This window comes from Physcomitrium patens, chromosome 26, assembly GCF_059467195.1.
Source record: "Physcomitrium patens ecotype Gransden chromosome 26, ASM5946719v1, whole genome shotgun sequence".
In the NCBI taxonomy this organism is placed as follows: Eukaryota; Viridiplantae; Streptophyta; class Bryopsida; order Funariales; family Funariaceae; genus Physcomitrium; species Physcomitrium patens.
In genome coordinates this window covers 3486612-3506322 of record NC_143435.1, presented here as the reverse complement: position 1 = coordinate 3506322, position 19711 = coordinate 3486612, and the positions used below count along the sequence as shown (strand labels likewise).

Genomic DNA, 19711 nt, shown 5'->3' with positions numbered 1-19711 from the left:
GATTTTTATATGAACAAAAACTTAACAAAATTTTCATCACATAGTTGGATTAACTTTATGAAGAAAAAGAATAAAGAATCAATTAGAATAATTAATAAATTTAAAATGGTTAATACTATTTACTTATGAAATCATAAAAAATAATAAGCTCAAAACATTCTATAGTCTAAGGGCTAATCTATAGTTCAATTCTGAAAAAATCCATGTTTAAATAACTAAAATATAATGGAAAAGCATGAATTAATGCTTGATAAGAGCAAATCAATTATGATATTTTGTATTGCTCATTATGTACTTTTTCCTAAGATTAAAAAAATTGTTACATGTTGTAGGAATACATGCATGCATGTAAAGCATAAAATTAGATTATATTGTTTATTTTATTATATATATATATATATATATATATATATATATAATAACTGCTTAAAAGGATTAAATCTTAGAAGACTCTTTTATGGAAACAAGTGAGTTTTTTCTACTAAATGTCAATTAAGATCTAAACTTTTTAAATAGTTCTGAAATTTAATCTATAGAGATATGCTTAAAGATTAGATGGGTACAAAAAACATCGTATTTATTGAAGAAGAGATATTCAATAGCCTTCAATTAATTTGAGACAAGATCTCTAAAATAGATGTATTATATACATTGTTAACAATAAAGATGACATTATCTTTTCTATATATATATATATATAAAATGCATATACGACACAACTTCTTACATGTAGTTCTTTAAAGGAGGTGATACAAAACCAGTCATGTATTATCAACTTTTACAATATACATATGTTGAAAGTCTACAATTGACTAAAATTTTAAAACAAACATATTCACCATCTTATTATGTGTTTTCTTAACCTCTATTTATGTAATTATAGAGTTCATTAAAAAAAAAAAAGTTATAATAATAAAAATTTCAATGTTATATTCCAAATTGTGAGTTTGATAATACAGTTTATATTATTGATACAAACATCCAAACATGACGAGCCTTACATTCATTCAAGAATTTAGTATTATTTTCTTTCAAAAAACTAATTTCCAACCACTACATCTATGTATTAAATAATAAGTTTGATTTCATCAAAAAATTGTCAATATTGATCAATCAACAAAACATGTATATGAAAGCACATAACAAAAAAAATTTGTATTTCATTTGGATGTGATTTGAATAAATTTACAGATAGCAATCAATAATATAAAATATATTGTACTTTAAAAATTAAAAAATATTAAAACAATTGATTATTAATACATTATTGTTAATAAAGATGTGATGATAGATGCTCCATCATGCATTATGTATTTATAAAAAGATATATATCATCAAATCAATTAAAACTTTTGTAAGTAAATTTAGAATTTTTACTACAATAAATTACAAAAAATCATAATTTTTTTCTTTTCTTATTGTAAGCTAAAATAAACCTCCACAAATTGAAAGTTTATTCTAGTTCACAACAAGTAAATTAAATATGGTAATCTTAGGACTTTTAGTTTTTATGTAAATCTGAATCAAATCACTCTTAAACTCTTAAAATCACTCAAGTGTGAGGTAAAATAAACCTCCATTCATTGGAAGTTTATCCAAACCTACAACAAGTGAATTTACTATGTAAATGTGATAAGTTGTAGCTTTTATTTAATCTAATTTAATTCACTTTTTAACACTCTTTAAATCACACAAATAATCAAGCAAAATCTCTACTACTAACTCACACTTATAATAATAAGGCACTCCAACATTCTATATAATTTAAAAATTATTAATATTAGTATTTTTATTTTTATTTTTTTAATTTTTTACTTTAAAAAAAAATCATTTTTATTTTATTTTATTTTATTTTATTTTAATTTTGAATTCACATTCATCCATCAATAAGAATTTATCTTTAAATAATAATTCATCCATCAATAAGAATTTATCTTTGAATAATAATTCATCCAAGTATAAAAATTTATCTATACAATTTTCATCCATTTTTTATTTTATTTTTATTCAACTTCAATTATTCATCCAAACTAGCCTAATTCAATCTTAATCCTATTTCATCCAAATCTACCTAATTAGCTAGTGTGAACACATTTGCTAGAAATCTCATCAAGTTGGAAGATTTGGTGTTGCCTTGTTGCGAGTTGAACTTAGATCCAATCCTACTACCAAGATGATCAGACTTTACACCTCCATGTTGTAAGGCACTTCAAAGAAAGGAATGCAAATGATGTGGATTGTCGCCTCGATGTTGTAATAGATCAAGGACACAATTGAACATACAACTTAGACTGTGGAGGTTTGCCACCACTTAATGTAAGAATCAAGGCTAAGCAATAATTTTTTTAATTTTTAATTTTTTACGGAATGCTTATGTGCTTGTAGTGTTGGCTAGATTCTATTTTATCTATACCATCTTCCAATATTAATCGCCACTCACTATTATTTACAACAAGTCTTATTGACTCTAGCTCTAATGTGCATGTATTAGCTCAATTGTTGAAGTCAACATAGAGGTTGTTTTGTAGTTCAAAACTACAATATCAAGAACATACTATAAGCTAAGATGGTATTTAGTTTATACTTAGCTCCCTTGATTCAACTCATAAATTTGAAAGAAGTAAGCTTCTTAATCTTAGCCTTGATTTACCTAGGAGATTACTTAGGAGTTCTTGAGTTCACAGAGGCAGCGTCTCATACTTTTTAGTTATTATATGCCTTACCGCTTGTCTTTATTTAGCGCTTAGCCATGTAGCACTATTGAAGAATAAGCATTGACATCTTCTTTGTTGTAATGCTTCAACCTTCAATACTATCTCATTGCAATTATTCACAAGGCTATAACAAAACTAAGGATACTAGGGTAATACCAAGTTCATCAAAGAATGTGTGTCCAACCACCGTAGTCTTTACTATTGATCTTGGTAGTATTGATTGATCAAAAAGGAAGGTCTAGCCTTGAATTGGCCTTAATACCAAGTTAAATCTTTGGTATTTGGCATTGATTTTTTTACACAAAGCGACACATTGCCACCGAACCACAAAAAAAACAACAGAGGTGCAAGAACCTTAGTCACTAATTGTATGGAAGAATACGTCAAATCACTGTAATGTAGCCCAATATCTAAGTTGTGAACCATTGTTGATGCAAGTTTTAGCCTTTACCAACTACCACTAATACTAATGCTTTGGAGTTTGGTGTGGTGTTTCTTTTACAACTATAGATGCAAAATCTTGTTAGTTTCATTGAAAATAGTGGCAATATTTTTGTTATTTTTGTGATCAATGTGGAGATCAAAATCAATACGTAACTATGGTGGTACTGTAGAGGAGTTCAAAGTAGCTATTTTTATTTTCCTCAACTTGTTGTGTGAGTTGTTAGTTTGAAGATGATTGCAAGAATATAGTCGAGCGGTGGAACACCAATGGCTTGCGATCAATTGTGGTACAATTTTTTCTTTTTTTTAAAGAGTACAACGGCATTGTTCCATGATATCTCTTCATTTTGTTGCATCTAGCTGTTAACTTGCTAGCAATTAGGTATATTGAGAGAGTGGAATTTACTCTTTATCACATTGTAGGATAGAAGGACGTGATAATTGTAGTAGATGTTAACATGAGGGTTTTTTTTGTTGTGAAGATCTTAACATCCTAAACTACATTAGTTGAAAGTAGAACTAGTTGCAATTAATGATTAGATAAACAACAATGATAACCTACAACCATCTCGATGCATCATCGATGTGATTCTAAAGTTTGGTCTCATTTTGTTGCTTAATTAAAATATCAACAACAATAAAATTAAAATTCTTGGACCTTCTTTTAATTTTAGATAATATTAAAAGAAAATATTTTATCTTAAAAGTCCATCTTGAGAAATTCTAACATAGATTGCATATCTACTACTAGTAGTATATTTTTCTTATTTACTTAACAAATTTACTATTAACTCACAATACATGTGATTTTAAGTACAATAAGTGTATTTTTTGTACTAAATATACAATTGAGTCAATTTGGTGACTCTTACTTGTCTATCATTAAGTAAATTTATACTTGTTGAAATTAAATCACTAATATGCAAAATTGTTTTACATGTGTTTTAGTATAAAAGTATTTTATAATGTGAAATCTTAAAATTACTCATAATCTACTTACTTTTGGATATATGATCATAAAAGTGTCTAAAATAGATATAAATAATCAATTTATTTGTAAAAATTAAAATACAAAGGCTTATTAATGGCTAGTTTATTTATTTATTTATTTATTTTTCTCTGGTGGACACTAAGAATCAATTAGTGTATGTTTTTTCTATTGATATAAAGCAAGAAATAAAGAAAGAAATAGAAAAATTAAAATATATTAAAAATAAGTATTGAATCTTCCTCGATTGCTTTGTATATCTTTATTAGAAAAAAGTTTTAAAATAATTCATTGCATTGCAAGAGTGATGTTTCAATCCTCAAACTTGTAAGTCATAGGCCTACCACACTTTTGCTATGTAATTTTAATATTGATACTTTAATAAAATTTGGAGTCTATCTATTGAAAAACATTCTATTGTTAATAAATATAAGTTTTGAGTATATATACCTCTCCATATATATATATATATATATATAAATTAAATATATATATTTATATAAAGATGTATTTACATATATGAAGTTCTTAAAAATTGATGATTTTTATATATTATAATAAACTATTGTGTTCAAAATATACTTTTCTTGCATACATATATAGAACAAATAAATTAAGGAATAACCTCTTGTAGATATCCAAATATTCACCTTCTTCAATTGATTTTTAACATAGGCTCTTTATATGTATTTTAATTTTAGAATGTATAATTATTTTTTATAATAATAAAAGTTGTTATTAAAATAGAAACTACTAAATTTATCATAAATTCCATATTAATTATTTTAAATAAGAATATTTATTATAATTTTTGAATAAAATTCAATAAAAAAAATATAATACTAATTTTTGACTTATTAATTTAAATATATAATTATTCTACTTTTATAAAAATAATCTATTAATAATTATATGTAATATTTCTTTTATTTAATTAAGATAAGACAATTTTAGCAAGATATTTGATAAGTCTTGTTGTTCTAAGACAATATGTAACATAAAGTACAAATTTTGACAAACAGATGCTCCAACAATCTTAATAATAATTTAAAGCACATATTAATATAAGAAACTCTATATATTTTTGTGATTAGTGAAATATATGAATATAATAGAAATAAATACTTGCACTATATTCCTATATCAAAGACATGATTTATAAACAATAAAAATCTCAATACATACTTATGTCATCCAAAAGAATAGATATTTACTCAAAAGTTATATAGTATAAAAACTAATATGGCTATTGCTAAAGAAAAGAAGATTAGATACTCTTAAAATAAGACTAAAAATATGAATAGCATTGATAAGACTTTAAAAAGGCTTTACACTTGCCTCCATATATATTATCTAACTAGGAGCTACATGGCAGTGTACTAAAAGACCTCCAATACACGTTCAACTTGCAAAACAAATATCTAACTTGCAAGACAAGTTTCCTACATGTACGCTGTCTTGTTGTAGTACGAGTATACCATGAAAATATAAAGAAAGGGGACTTTTATTAATATTCACTTACCTCGAATATTGGAAGCAACGACCAATTCCAGTGCCAATATTCAGGGGCCAGTTCAAAGACCCCGTCACAGTCGGTCAGGGCATACTTACTAGTAACGAAATGCTCCGTTCGAGTCCAATAGTCGGAGTCAACAGAATCGAAAGGACTAAATCTATGACTAAGCGAGCCTGACACGAAGGACCAATTTGACCCAATTACGGGAACATCCAAGTCTTACTACGGGCTTCTTAGCCAATATGAGACCTAAATTGGTCGGGCGACTCAATGTGGTCCTGATTATGGGGGTTTCGATTCTATTTTAGGCTCTCTTGTTCTGTGTGCTGTTTCAGGGAATGTTGTTTCCAGAAAAAAAACCTTTTAAAAGGCAAAAAATGGAGGAGAAAGCTTTGAAGGCGGAGCCAATTTCGGATCTAAGACGGAAGATTGAAGAAATTCAGAGGCTAGGGTTTGAAAGAGGAGAGAATTAAGGTTAAAGGGGAGGATAGGTAAAGAAATGAAAGGGAGAGAATAAGAGTTTTTAAGGGTCCGAGAGCTAGCTTCATGCTTCGGGGAGGATAGAGGGGGGGGGGGGGGGGGGGGGGAGAGGGGGAGAAAACTGAGAATTGGGGTTTTTTTTTTTCTTCATAGGGTTTTGGGAAGACTGAGGCAATCGTTGCTAAAAGTCAGTGTTGTACTAGTGAATCGAGGTTTTAATGAAGTGGGTGTGATTACTCTTGACTGTTTTGTGAAATTGAAGTTACGTCTGTGATTGAAGAATTAAAAGGGTGTCTATAGGATTGAGTATGCAGAGTGAATGAAAATTTTTCGGTTAATCTAACAAGACAGTCAGTGGATACAAAGTCGTGAGTATAAAGCGATATCGGAGATTAGCAGATTGGGTTGTTCAGGGTTCTGTGTAGCATCTAGAGACCTATCGGCTGGGGCGAAAAGGATTTTGGCGAGCAGTCAAAGGACATCCGTATAGATTTATGATATATTCTTGTAATTGTTTATATTCGAACAGTCAAAAACCGATAGACTGCTTGAATATTAGCGAATCTCCATACTACCTTCTATAGCCAAACGCCCGGCACGTTCTCAGCAGGAAAGCATGTAATACGACAATGCCACATGGCTAACTTGTACTACAAATTGCCAACATGTGTGATGCATAGCCAACATATTGGCTCAATTCTTAACCTATCAATCAACTACAAACACGTAAAATATTTAATCCATGTCTATGAAGCTTTTAAGAAGCTTCTCTATAAGATATTATCAAATTTATCTCCATTTTTCTTCTACATAATACTTCTTATCTAAGTAATTATATGTGCCTATGGTAGCTAAATATTTAATAGCCTATTAATACTAAATATTTTTATAAGTTTTTATTGTAAATTATACAAATCTTAAAAATTAGAGCATCATATGACATTTTTATGTTTTTGTGTCATGCAAATGTAATTAATTTCCAAACTCTTTGAAGGTCAAAAATCCTCCACTCATTACATCTAAATAATAAATATGTCAAACTTGTAAGAAATTCACTAAATATGAGATAAACAATACTTTGTGAATTTGTGGTTATTAGACGGCTCCAAAGTTTTAAATCACATCATTCACATATTGCATGATAGCAAGCATGTGTGTCTTGTCATTCCAACATTTAAAAATATTTCTAATTCTACTACATAGTTATAGTAGCAATAGATAAATAGTAGATAATGTGGTTATCACTTCCAAGGTTGAATTTGAGATCATGAATATTAATAAATTGTCAAAATACCAACCTCATAATTGTATGGTTAGTCTTGAAGGAGGTCAACTATCTCTTGGACCAATCTACTACTTGTTACATTCCAACTTCTAATATTTTTTATAATATACTAACAAAAGTTTTAGGTGGATACCTCCCTTCTATTGCTTGACACCCACATGTGCGATGTTTTCCAAAGATACACACAATAATATCATTGTCATATTATCATTATATATTTTATAACCTATAACCCCTAAAATGGTCCAAACAGCTTCAAACTAGGTGGGGTATGAAACATGCATATGTACACTTTTAAAGCAAAAATATCAAAAAAGCATATTGGTCAAAAGTTATTTTTTTAATTGTTGTGTTGTATTACATATTAAATTATATTTGATTTTTTTTTATAGTACATATTATTAAAATTTATAGATTTAGGAATTATAGGCCATAAAATGTAAAATAATCATACTAATGCATGAATGAAAGGATATTCGGCACATTGGAGGAGAGGTGTCCACATAATAAAAGGAGGTGTCTACCTGGCAAGTCTCTAAACCAACACACCACAATCTTTAAAACTAAAAATAATTTAAAAAATAATATAAATATATTTTTAAAGTCTATAAGTAAAGAAAATTGTATAAGCAAGTAATTCTAGCTTGGTGGTGGATAGTCTAAGGTGGAATTTTAAATTCGTTCAATATTGTAAACTTCATTTTTATTCAAGATAGTATATTCTTCATGAGAATGTAGATGTTAGTATGAGGACAAGATACAAATTCAAAATTTTGATATTGTTGGATACAATAATGAAAGCAACAAAAACCTTATTTTCCACAATTAATGAATTATAAAAAGAACAAAGCAAAATGAATACTTTTCTCCAAATAAAACTACTATATATATATATATATATATATATATATATATATAAAAGAAAAATATACATTTGTGTACAAAATTGAAGTAATAATGAAGTAATCGAATTCTTGTATGCTAAAGTGCAACAATAAATAAATAAATAAAATAATCTAGATCATCAACTTTAATTTTCATCATTGACTCTCTATTTTCTCTCTGTAGAAAAAAATTTGAAATATCGTAAAAGTCTTCATCATTTATACTAGCTCCAAATGTAGACAAAAACTTGATTGTGGAATAATTTTCATGAAATGGTATTCATTAAATATAAGCACCAAACGCGATGAAATTTTTACAAAAACACATATGGATGTTTTTTTTGCCTCACAAACTCAAATATTATTTGATGTGTTTATGAATGTATCATTACAATATTACATGAAAATGTGGGATATTATCAAATGAGATTTGTAGATACAAATTTAATTATGAGATTGCAAATACAAAGCAAGCACAAACTCCTTTTGTTGAGAATTGGTTGAAAAGTGGATTGGATGAATCGACGCATGTGGGATAAATAAGGTGATTAGCAAAAGCATGATTTGGACATTGCTACATGTAAGGAGCCAATGGAAAAAAATCAAGTGAATAGGGCGTGCATTTGCATATGTACTAGAAGTTATTTATATGTTTGTTTCACGTGTGGGTGTGAGAGAGATACCAATTGAAACCAACAATCCATCACAATATGTGTAGGGACAAGCACCAAAATTAACAACGCCAAGATATACACATAAACACACGAAGTCCACGTCGATCAGTAGTAGAATAATATTTTGTACTAGTACTTGAAACTGTTTCGAGGTGTCAAAATCAGAGTGGCGCAGCGGAAGCGTGGTGGGCCCATAACCCACAGGTCCGAGGATCGAAACCTCGCTCTGATAGTGCAGAGAACATTGCTTCCGTGATGTTTTTATGGATGCTCTCCACAAGTTTTCGAGACGGACCTTTGACAGCAACTGTCGGTATTACCATGAAAGAGACTTATGATTTTGCCAAAGAGAGGGACCTGTGATTGAAATCTTTGGGGTAAATGTTTTTCATCACAAGGGATCTCGGTATTATCCTGTACAGTTCAAGAACGACTTCCGAGAATTCTTAACCGGCATATAAATATTAAATTTGAGGCACGGCTGTGATTGGAAAATTGAGAAATGGGCCACGCAGAAATGAATCTGAGCAGCATGATCTAAAAGAATGAGGCCGTGCTTCTATTCGCAGATATGACAGCTGGATGGAAAAATTGCAGAAAATCACATTCATCGATTGAGAGGCCACACCGGCTTCATTCACACGATCGTCAAGAATATTATCCAAGGGCCGTCCCAGCACTGCGCAGATTCAGGTGAGACTAAAAATATCATAAAATCAAATTCAGCGCAGACTCTAGCAAAGAACTTAAAATCGAACAGAAGCAAGCAGCGCAACCGACACCAATCGTATAATCCGTCACAAGTGCTCCTGTACCCAGCACAGAATGATGAAATAGATTGCCAGAAAAATGTGTGCCATTGACACCACAGGTAATTTAGTGCAGAGGACAAATGAAACCATGCAAACAATGGACCACAACGAAAGAGTTGTTGAAACTAAAAGCGCCATAGGCTTTGGGGCGTGCAGTGGTGGAGGGGATGTAAAGGGAGGGAGGGTACGCAGCGGACATCTGGGCGGGGTAGCGTCCGCTTGTAACCCAATCGCGGGGGAAGGAGGGTGAGGATGTGGGGCGCCGGGTAAGGGCCTGCGGAGGCGTGTGGAGGGCCTGCCCACTCCAAGCACGGAGTCGCTAGCGGGATCTCGCCGGAGGGTGGGGTTGCGCGGGCGATAGTGAGGGGGGCACCGCGTCAGGCGGGCAACCGAGCAGCGTTCACTCCCCGCTCTGTGTAGTGGAGGGATAACGGGTCTGAATGTTCTGCGCAGATCACCCTGTCCGGCATGCATCCACATACCATCTTCCGTTTTGTCACCCTTTCATCCTGATTATGTTTGACAAGTGGACAAGAATAATAATTCCTTTTTCTTTTCTTTTTAAGTTTCATATTATTTTGCGGACTATCCACCTATAAACTATCATTTTTTTTTTCTTCCAACATTAATGCTTTCTTTCAAAAGAGAGTGGATTGCTCTCATCTTTGAAAAATAATTCATTTGATACACAAGCTTGCAAATTATCCTTCTCTTATTTAACTTCTAGATATATTAAATTAATTTATTATATAAATAAAATAAATAGTTATGAATGCTAAACTTTGTGGAAGTGAGAATATATTTGCAACTATTACAAATTTTTATAGACTTGTCAACATTCTTTGGATGAAAATTTCACATATTATCAACCTTAATTATAGAAGTACTATTTCTACACCTATGGAAGAAGTTAACAATAAAGTCCAATGTCTACACTATGAATTTGTGTAGTTTAGAGAAACATAAATGTTAATGTGTCTTCTAATAGAACTATTCCAAAAGGCAAGTCGATGCCAATGCACCACAATCAAATAAGGTTTTTCTTGACATACTCATAGCAGCTTGCTACAAATGTGATTGAAATGAATTCTTTCCTTCCATCACTAGTAGGCCATCTTGGTCAAATCCATACTTCTTCGGTCCCAATTATTTGGACCAAAACCAAATAGATAATGGGCTTGTTGATCCACTAAAATATTATAGTTGGTGACATTAGTCACTGCATACTTTAGAAACAAGTGTGAATAAAGTGGACTAGATCCAATGCAAAATATTAATTGCAAAGGTTGCTTGGTATAGCCGGTAGCTTGCTCCATGCTCCCTACTAAAGTGACAATGGTAAAAGGACAAGGTTCCAAGTCTATGGGAGTGAGACCTTGCTTTGTATGGTAGAGGGATAACAGGCTTGAATGTTCTATGCAAATCACCCTACCTGGCATGCATCCACATACCATCTTTTCTTTTGACACAAATAAAGTGAAGATTGTCAAAGAGAAATAAAGTAATGCAACAATTGGCTACAAATTCTAATAAATTTTTTTTAAAAAAAAAATATATATATATATATATATATATATATATAACTAAAAATTATTTGAAGTACATTAGAAGAAAGAAGAATTGAAACCAACTAAATATTTGATTAGCAAGTAACTTCCAATTGGCTACTTTTAGTGATGTGTTGATTTTTTAAAACGTTCTTAAAGAAATAAAAGCTTTAGATGTAGAAGTAGATGTTCATGTCAAAATATTCCTTTAATCTCATCATGTAATTATTATCTTTTTTCTAAACTTAAAATATTCTCTTTATGATTATCATAATTAAATAGTATAAGTAGGAATAAAAAACTAATGGTCGCTTAAATAAATAACTATATATTCAGAGCATGTGCTTTTATTCTAAAAATAATTTAAAATCATAGAATTAGGTACATTTTGCTTTTATGTATGTTTTATTTGTGAAATTTAAAATTTGATCTTGAATAATGTGGTAATTAAATATTCTTACAACCAAATGTTTTAGTCTAAAAATTAAAATTTGAAAAAGACAAAATAATAGTTTGTGAGAATAGAAACTTAAAAATAAAAATCAATGTTTAAAAATAATGAAAAAAATTTAATACGAAGAAATTTTGCTACAAATAATTTTTATTTACATGTAGGCATGTTTGGTGAAATCTATTCATATACTTAAGAAAATGGTAAGTAATTTCTTATTGGCTAGTACATCAAAATTGATAAGCTCTAAACTAATCCATAGCATATGTTGCAAAGTAAATAAGAAATGTAGTCTTGATTTAATTTACTTAGAAGAAGCTCTAAAAACTTTGTTATTAAATTAAACAATCAAAAAAAATTAATATAAAAAATAATATTTTATATTTTTTTATCACACAAAACATAACTAAAGTTTCAATAAAAAGCTATTATAGCTAGTAGTTTAATTTATCTTTGATTTGTGCCTCAAATCTTTTTTTAAATTTAAAAACTAGAAAAAGAATTAAAAAGGCCTAGGCTAAAATGATAATTTATTAAAAGTTAGAATTGCCGAATTAATTTTAAAATATGAAAACTAATCATGGTAAAAGAATTTAGTTTGAACCATTTTACATCTAGACATCTTAACATCTAGTTTTAAAGTGTAGCTGAAATACTATAAATATAAAATGCAAAGAACTAAGGATTTTTTTAGATTCCATACACAATACAATTTTACAACAATGGAAGCTAAAATAGAATAAAGTCTTTAAATAAAAAATTATTAATCATGATAATATATCATATTCACTTATTCAAAACTCTTACTATTCTCTCATCCAAACATATAGCACCTTGGTAAAAAAACTCTTTGCATTTGCTTGCTAAAGTACACATCTTGAATTCATAACAAGAAGTCTTTATAAGACCCTTAGACTATGCTGCACAATTTTGTGAGCTGCATGCCGTTCATTTTGCAAACTCTTCTAAAGTGCACAAAAATTGTTTTGTCATTGCAGCAAAGAAACTAAGTTTGTTTTACTACAACAATACCCCAAATTAGAATTATAATTGGTGGCTAAACTCTTCTATCAATAGTATGTAGTATTCTACATTGTTGTATTAATGGACAACAACATTAGACTGCAGTACTAATATAGGTGAAAAAATATTAAAATCTATTTTAAACACTAAATTAATATGTTATGTACTAACATAGAAATATGTGTAAAAAAGAAAGATCAATTATTGCAAGTTATATTCTAAATATAAAATACCATCTAAGAAATTTTAAGAAAATAAATAATTTTATATATCTAGATCATTAAAAATATTAATATATAGAATCAATGCCTAATCATATGATTTTTATATGAACAAAAACTTAACAAAATTTTCATCACATAGTTGGATTAACTTTATGAAGAAAAAGAATAAAGAATCAATTAGAATAATTAATAAATTTAAAATGGTTAATACTATTTACTTATGAAATCATAAAAATAATAAGCTCAAAACATTCTATAGTCTAAGGGCTAATCTATAGTTCAATTCTGAAAAAATCCATGTTTAAATAACTAAAATATAATGGAAAAGCATGAATTAATGCTTAATAAGAGCAAATCAATTATGATATTTTGTATTGCTCATTATGTACTTTTTCCTAAGATTAAAAAAATTGTTACATGTTGTAGGAATACATGCATGCATGTAAAGCATAAAATTAGATTATATTGTTTATTTTATTATATATATATATATATATATATATATATATATATAATAACTGCTTAAAAGGATTAAATCTTAGAAGACTCTTTTATGGAAACAAGTGAGTTTTTTCTACTAAATGTCAATTAAGATCTAAACTTTTTAAATAGTTCTGAAATTTAATCTATAGAGATATGCTTAAAGATTAGATGGGTACAAAAACATCGTATTTATTGAAGAAGAGATATTCAATAGCCTTCAATTAATTTGAGACAAGATCTCTAAAATAGATGTATTATATACATTGTTAACAATAAAGATGACATTATCTTTTCTATATATATATATATATAAAATGCATATACGACACAACTTCTTACATGTAGTTCTTTAAAGGAGGTGATACAAAACCAGGTCATGTATTATCAACTTTTACAATATACATATGTTGAAAGTCTACAATTGACTAAAATTTTAAAACAAACATATTCACCATCTTATTATGTGTTTTCTTAACCTCTATTTATGTAATTATAGAGTTCATTAAAAAAAAAAAAAAAGTTATAATAATAAAAATTTCAATGTTATATTCCAAATTGTGAGTTTGATAATACAGTTTATATTATTGATACAAACATCCAAACATGACGAGCCTTACATTCATTCAAGAATTTAGTATTATTTTCTTTCAAAAAACTAATTTCCAACCACTACATCTATGTATTAAATAATAAGTTTGATTTCATCAAAAAATTGTCAATATTGATCAATCAACAAAACATGTATATGAAAGCACATAACAAAAAAAATTTGTATTTCATTTGGATGTGATTTGAATAAATTTACAGATAGCAATCAATAATATAAAATATATTGTACTTTAAAAATTAAAAATATTAAAACAATTGATTATTAATACATTATTGTTAATAAAGATGTGATGATAGATGCTCCATCATGCATTATGTATTTATAAAAAGATATATATCATCAAATCAATTAAAACTTTTGTAAGTAAATTTAGAATTTTTACTACAATAAATTACAAAAATCATAATTTTTTTCTTTTCTTATTGTAAGCTAAAATAAACCTCCACAAATTGAAAGTTTATTCTAGTTCACAACAAGTAAATTAAATATGGTAATCTTAGGACTTTTAGTTTTTATGTAAATCTGAATCAAATCACTCTTAAACTCTTAAAATCACTCAAGTGTGAGGTAAAATAAACCTCCATTCATTGGAAGTTTATCCAAACCTACAACAAGTGAATTTACTATGTAAATGTGATAAGTTGTAGCTTTTATTTAATCTAATTTAATTCACTTTTTAACACTCCTTAAATCACACAAATAATCAAGCAAAATCTCTACTACTAACTCACACTTATAATAATAAGGCACTCCAACATTCTATATAATTTAAAAATTATTAATATTAGTATTTTTATTTTTATTTTTTTAATTTTTTACTTTAAAAAAAAATCATTTTTATTTTATTTTATTTTATTTTATTTTAATTTTGAATTCACATTCATCCATCAATAAGAATTTATCTTTAAATAATAATTCATCCATCAATAAGAATTTATCTTTGAATAATAATTCATCCAAGTATAAAAATTTATCTATACAATTTTCATCCATTTTTTATTTTATTTTTATTCAACTTCAATTATTCATCCAAACTAGCCTAATTCAATCTTAATCCTATTTCATCCAAATCTACCTAATTAGCTAGTGTGAACACATTTGCTAGAAATCTCATCAAGTTGGAAGATTTGGTGTTGCCTTGTTGCGAGTTGAACTTAGATCCAATCCTACTACCAAGATGATCGACTTTACACCTCCATGTTGTAAGGCACTTCAAAGAAAGGAATGCAAATGATGTGGATTATCGCCTCGATGTTGTAATAGATCAAGGACACAATTGAACATACAACTTAGATCGCTGGAGGTTTGCCACCACTTAATGTAAGAATCAAGGCTAAGCAATAATTTTTTTAATTTTTAATTTTTTACGGAATGCTTATGTGCTTGTAGTGTTGGCTAGATTCTATTTTATCTATACCATCTTCCAATATTAATCGCCACTCACTATTATTTACAACAAGTCTTATTGACTCTAGCTCTAATGTGCATGTATTAGCTCAATTGTTGAAGTCAACATAGAGGTTGTTTTGTAGTTCAAAACTACAATATCAAGAACATACTATAAGCTAAGATGGTATTTAGTTTATACTTAGCTCCCTTGATTCAACTCATAAATTTGAAAGAAGTAAGCTTCTTAATCTTAGCCTTGATTTACCTAGGAGATTACTTAGGAGTTCTTGAGTTCACAGAGGCAGCGTCTCATACTTTTTAGTTGTTATATGCCTTACCGCTTGTCTTTATTTAGCGCTTAGCCATGTAGCACTATTGAAGAATAAGCATTGACATCTTCTTTGTTGTAATGCTTCAACCTTCAATACTATCTCATTGCAATTATTCACAAGGCTATAACAAAACTAAGGATACTAGGGTAATACCAAGTTCATCAAAGAATGTGTGTCCAACCACCGTAGTCTTTACTATTGATCTTGGTAGTATTGATTGATCAAAAAGGAAGGTCTAGCCTTGAATTGGCCTTAATACCAAGTTAAATCTTTGGTATTTGGCATTGATTTTTTTACACAAAGCGACACATTGCCACCGAACCACAAAAAAAACAACAGAGGTGCAAGAACCTTAGTCACTAATTGTATGGAAGAATACGTCAAATCACTGTAATGTAGCCCAATATCTAAGTTGTGAACCATTGTTGATGCAAGTTTTAGCCTTTACCAACTACCACTAATACTAATGCTTTGGAGTTTGGTGTGGTGTTTCTTTTACAACTATAGATGCAAAATCTTGTTAGTTTCATTGAAAATAGTGGCAATATTTTTGTTATTTTTGTGATCAATGTGGAGATCAAAATCAATACGTAACTATGGTGGTACTGTAGAGGAGTTCAAAGTAGCTATTTTTATTTTCCTCAACTTGTTGTGTGAGTTGTTAGTTTGAAGATGATTGCAAGAATATAGTCGAGCGGTGGAACACCAATGGCTTGCGATCAATTGTGGTACAATTTTTTCTTTTTTTTAAAGAGTACAACGGCATTGTTCCATGATATCTCTTCATTTTGTTGCATCTAGCTGTTAACTTGCTAGCAATTAGGTATATTGAGAGAGTGGAATTTACTCTTTATCACATTGTAGGATAGAAGGACGTGATAATTGTAGTAGATGTTAACATGAGGGTTTTTTTTGTTGTGAAGATCTTAACATCCTAAACTACATTAGTTGAAAGTAGAACTAGTTGCAATTAATGATTAGATAAACAACAATGATAACCTACAACCATCTCGATGCATCATCGATGTGATTCTAAAGTTTGGTCTCATTTTGTTGCTTAATTAAAATATCAACAACAATAAAATTAAAATTCTTGGACCTTCTTTTAATTTTAGATAATATTAAAAGAAAATATTTTATCTTAAAAGTCCATCTTGAGAAATTCTAACATAGATTGCATATCTACTACTAGTAGTATATTTTTCTTATTTACTTAACAAATTTACTATTAACTCACAATACATGTGATTTTAAGTACAATAAGTGTATTTTTTGTACTAAATATACAATTGAGTCAATTTGGTGACTCTTACTTGTCTATCATTAAGTAAATTTATACTTGTTGTGAAATTAAATCACTAATATGCAAAATTGTTTTACATGTGTTTTAGTATAAAAGTATTTTATAATGTGAAATCTTAAAATTACTCATAATCTACTTACTTTTGGATATATGATCATAAAAGTGTCTAAAATAGATATAAATAATCAATTTATTTGTAAAAATTAAAATACAAAGGCTTATTAATGGCTAGTTTATTTATTTATTTATTTATTTTTCTCTGGTGGACACTAAGAATCAATTAGTGTATGTTTTTCTATTGATATAAAGCAAGAAATAAAGAAAGAAATAGAAAAATTAAAATATATTAAAAATAAGTATTGAATCTTCCTCGATTGCTTTGTATATCTTTATTAGAAAAAAGTTTTAAAATAATTCATTGCATTGCAAGAGTGATGTTTCAATCCTCAAACTTGTAAGTCATAGGCCTACCACACTTTTGCTATGTAATTTTAATATTGATACTTTAATAAAATTTGGAGTCTATCTATTGAAAAACATTCTATTGTTAATAAATATAAGTTTTGAGTATATATACCTCTCCATATATATATATATATATATATATATATATATATATATAAAATTAAATATATATATTTATATATAGATGTATTTACGTATATGAAGTTCTTAAAAATTGATGATTTTTATATATTATAATAAACTATTGTGTTCAAAATATACTTTTCTTGCATACATATATAGAACAAATAAATTAAGGAATAACCTCTTGTAGATATCCAAATATTCACCTTCTTCAATTGATTTTTAACATAGGCTCTTTATATGTATTTTAATTTTAGAATGTATAATTATTTTTTATAATAATAAAAGTTGTTATTAAAATAGAAACTACTAAATTCATCATAAATTCCATATTAATTATTTTAAATAAGAATATTTATTATAATTTTTGAATAAAATTCAATAAAAAAAATATAATACTAATTTTTGACTTATTAATTTAAATATATAATTATTCTACTTTTATAAAAATAATCTATTAATAATTATATGTAATATTTCTTTTATTTAATTAAGATAAGACAATTTTAGCAAGATATTTGATAAGTCTTGTTGTTCTAAGACAATATGTAACATAAAGTACAAATTTTGACAAACAGATGCTCCAACAATCTTAATAATAATTTAAAGCACATATTAATATAAGAAACTCTATATATTTTTGTGATTAGTGAAATATATGAATATAATAGAAATAAATACTTGCACTATATTCCTATATCAAAGACATGATTTATAAACAATAAAAATCTCAATACATACTTATGTCATCCAAAAGAATAGATATTTACTCAAAAGTTATATAGTATAAAAACTAATATGGCTATTGCTAAAGAAAAGAAGATTAGATACTCTTAAAATAAGACTAAAAATATGAATAGCATTGATAAGACTTTAAAAAGGCTTTACACTTGCCTCCATATATATTATCTAACTAGGAGCTACATGGCAGTGTACTAAAAGACCTCCAATACACGTTCAACTTGCAAAACAAATATCTAACTTGCAAGACAAGTTTCCTACATGTACGCTGTCTTGTTGTAGTACGAGTATACCATGAAAATATAAAGAAAGGGGACTTTTATTAATATTCACTTACCTCGAATATTGGAAGCAACGACCAATTCCAGTGCCAATATTCAGGGGCCAGTTCAAAGACCCCATCACAGTCGGTCAGGGCATACTTACTAGTAACGAAATGCTCCGTTCGAGTCCAATAGTCGGAGTCAACAGAATCGAAAGGACTAAATCTATGACTAAGCGAGCCTGACACGAAGGACCAATTTGACCCAATTACGGGAACATCCAAGTCTTACTACGGGCCTCTTAGCCAATATGAGACCTAAATTGGTCGGGCGACTCAATGTGGTCCTGATTATGGGGGTTTCGATTCTATTTTAGGCTCTCTTGTTCTCTGTGCTGTTTCAGGGAACGTTGTTTCCAGAAAAAAAAACCTTTTAAAAGGCAAAAAATGGAGGAGAAAGCTTTGATGGCGGAGCCAATTTCGGATCTAAGACGGAAGATTGAAGAAATTCAGAGGCTAGGGTTTGAAAGAGGAGAGAATTAAGGTTAAAGGGGAGGATAGGTAAAGAAATGAAAGGGAGAGAATAAGAGTTTTTAAGGGTCCGAGAGCTAGCTTCATGCTTCGGGGAGGATAGAGGGGGGGGGGAGAAACCGAGAATTGGGGTTTTTTTTTTTTTTTCTTCATAGGGTTTTGGGAAGACTGAGGCAATCGTTGCTAAAATTCAGTGTTGTACTAGTGAATCGAGGTTTTAATGAAGTGGGTGTGATTACTCTTGACTGTTTTGTGAAATTGAAGTTACGTCTGTGATTGAAGAATTAAAAGGGTGTCTATAGGATTGAGTATGCAGAGTGAATGAAAATTTTTCGGTTAATCTAACAAGACAGTCAGTGGATACAAAGTCGTGAGTATAAAGCGATATCGGAGATTAGCAGATTGGGTTGTTCAGGGTTCTGTGTAGCAT

At 28.8% G+C, this 19711-nt stretch overlaps 2 non-coding genes across 2 annotated transcripts; both read left to right on the top strand.

Moving 5' to 3' along the window:
- The first annotated feature begins 9145 nt into the window (after positions 1 to 9145).
- On the top strand, positions 9146 to 9217 carry TRNAM-CAU (transfer RNA methionine (anticodon CAU)). Its single transcript has one exon. It is a non-coding gene; the product is annotated as a tRNA-Met (tRNA).
- Positions 9218 to 9995: 778 nt separating this feature from the next.
- On the top strand, positions 9996 to 10286 carry LOC149986195 (signal recognition particle RNA). Its single transcript, XR_016501363.1, has one exon.
- The last annotated feature ends 9425 nt before the right edge of the window (positions 10287 to 19711 follow it).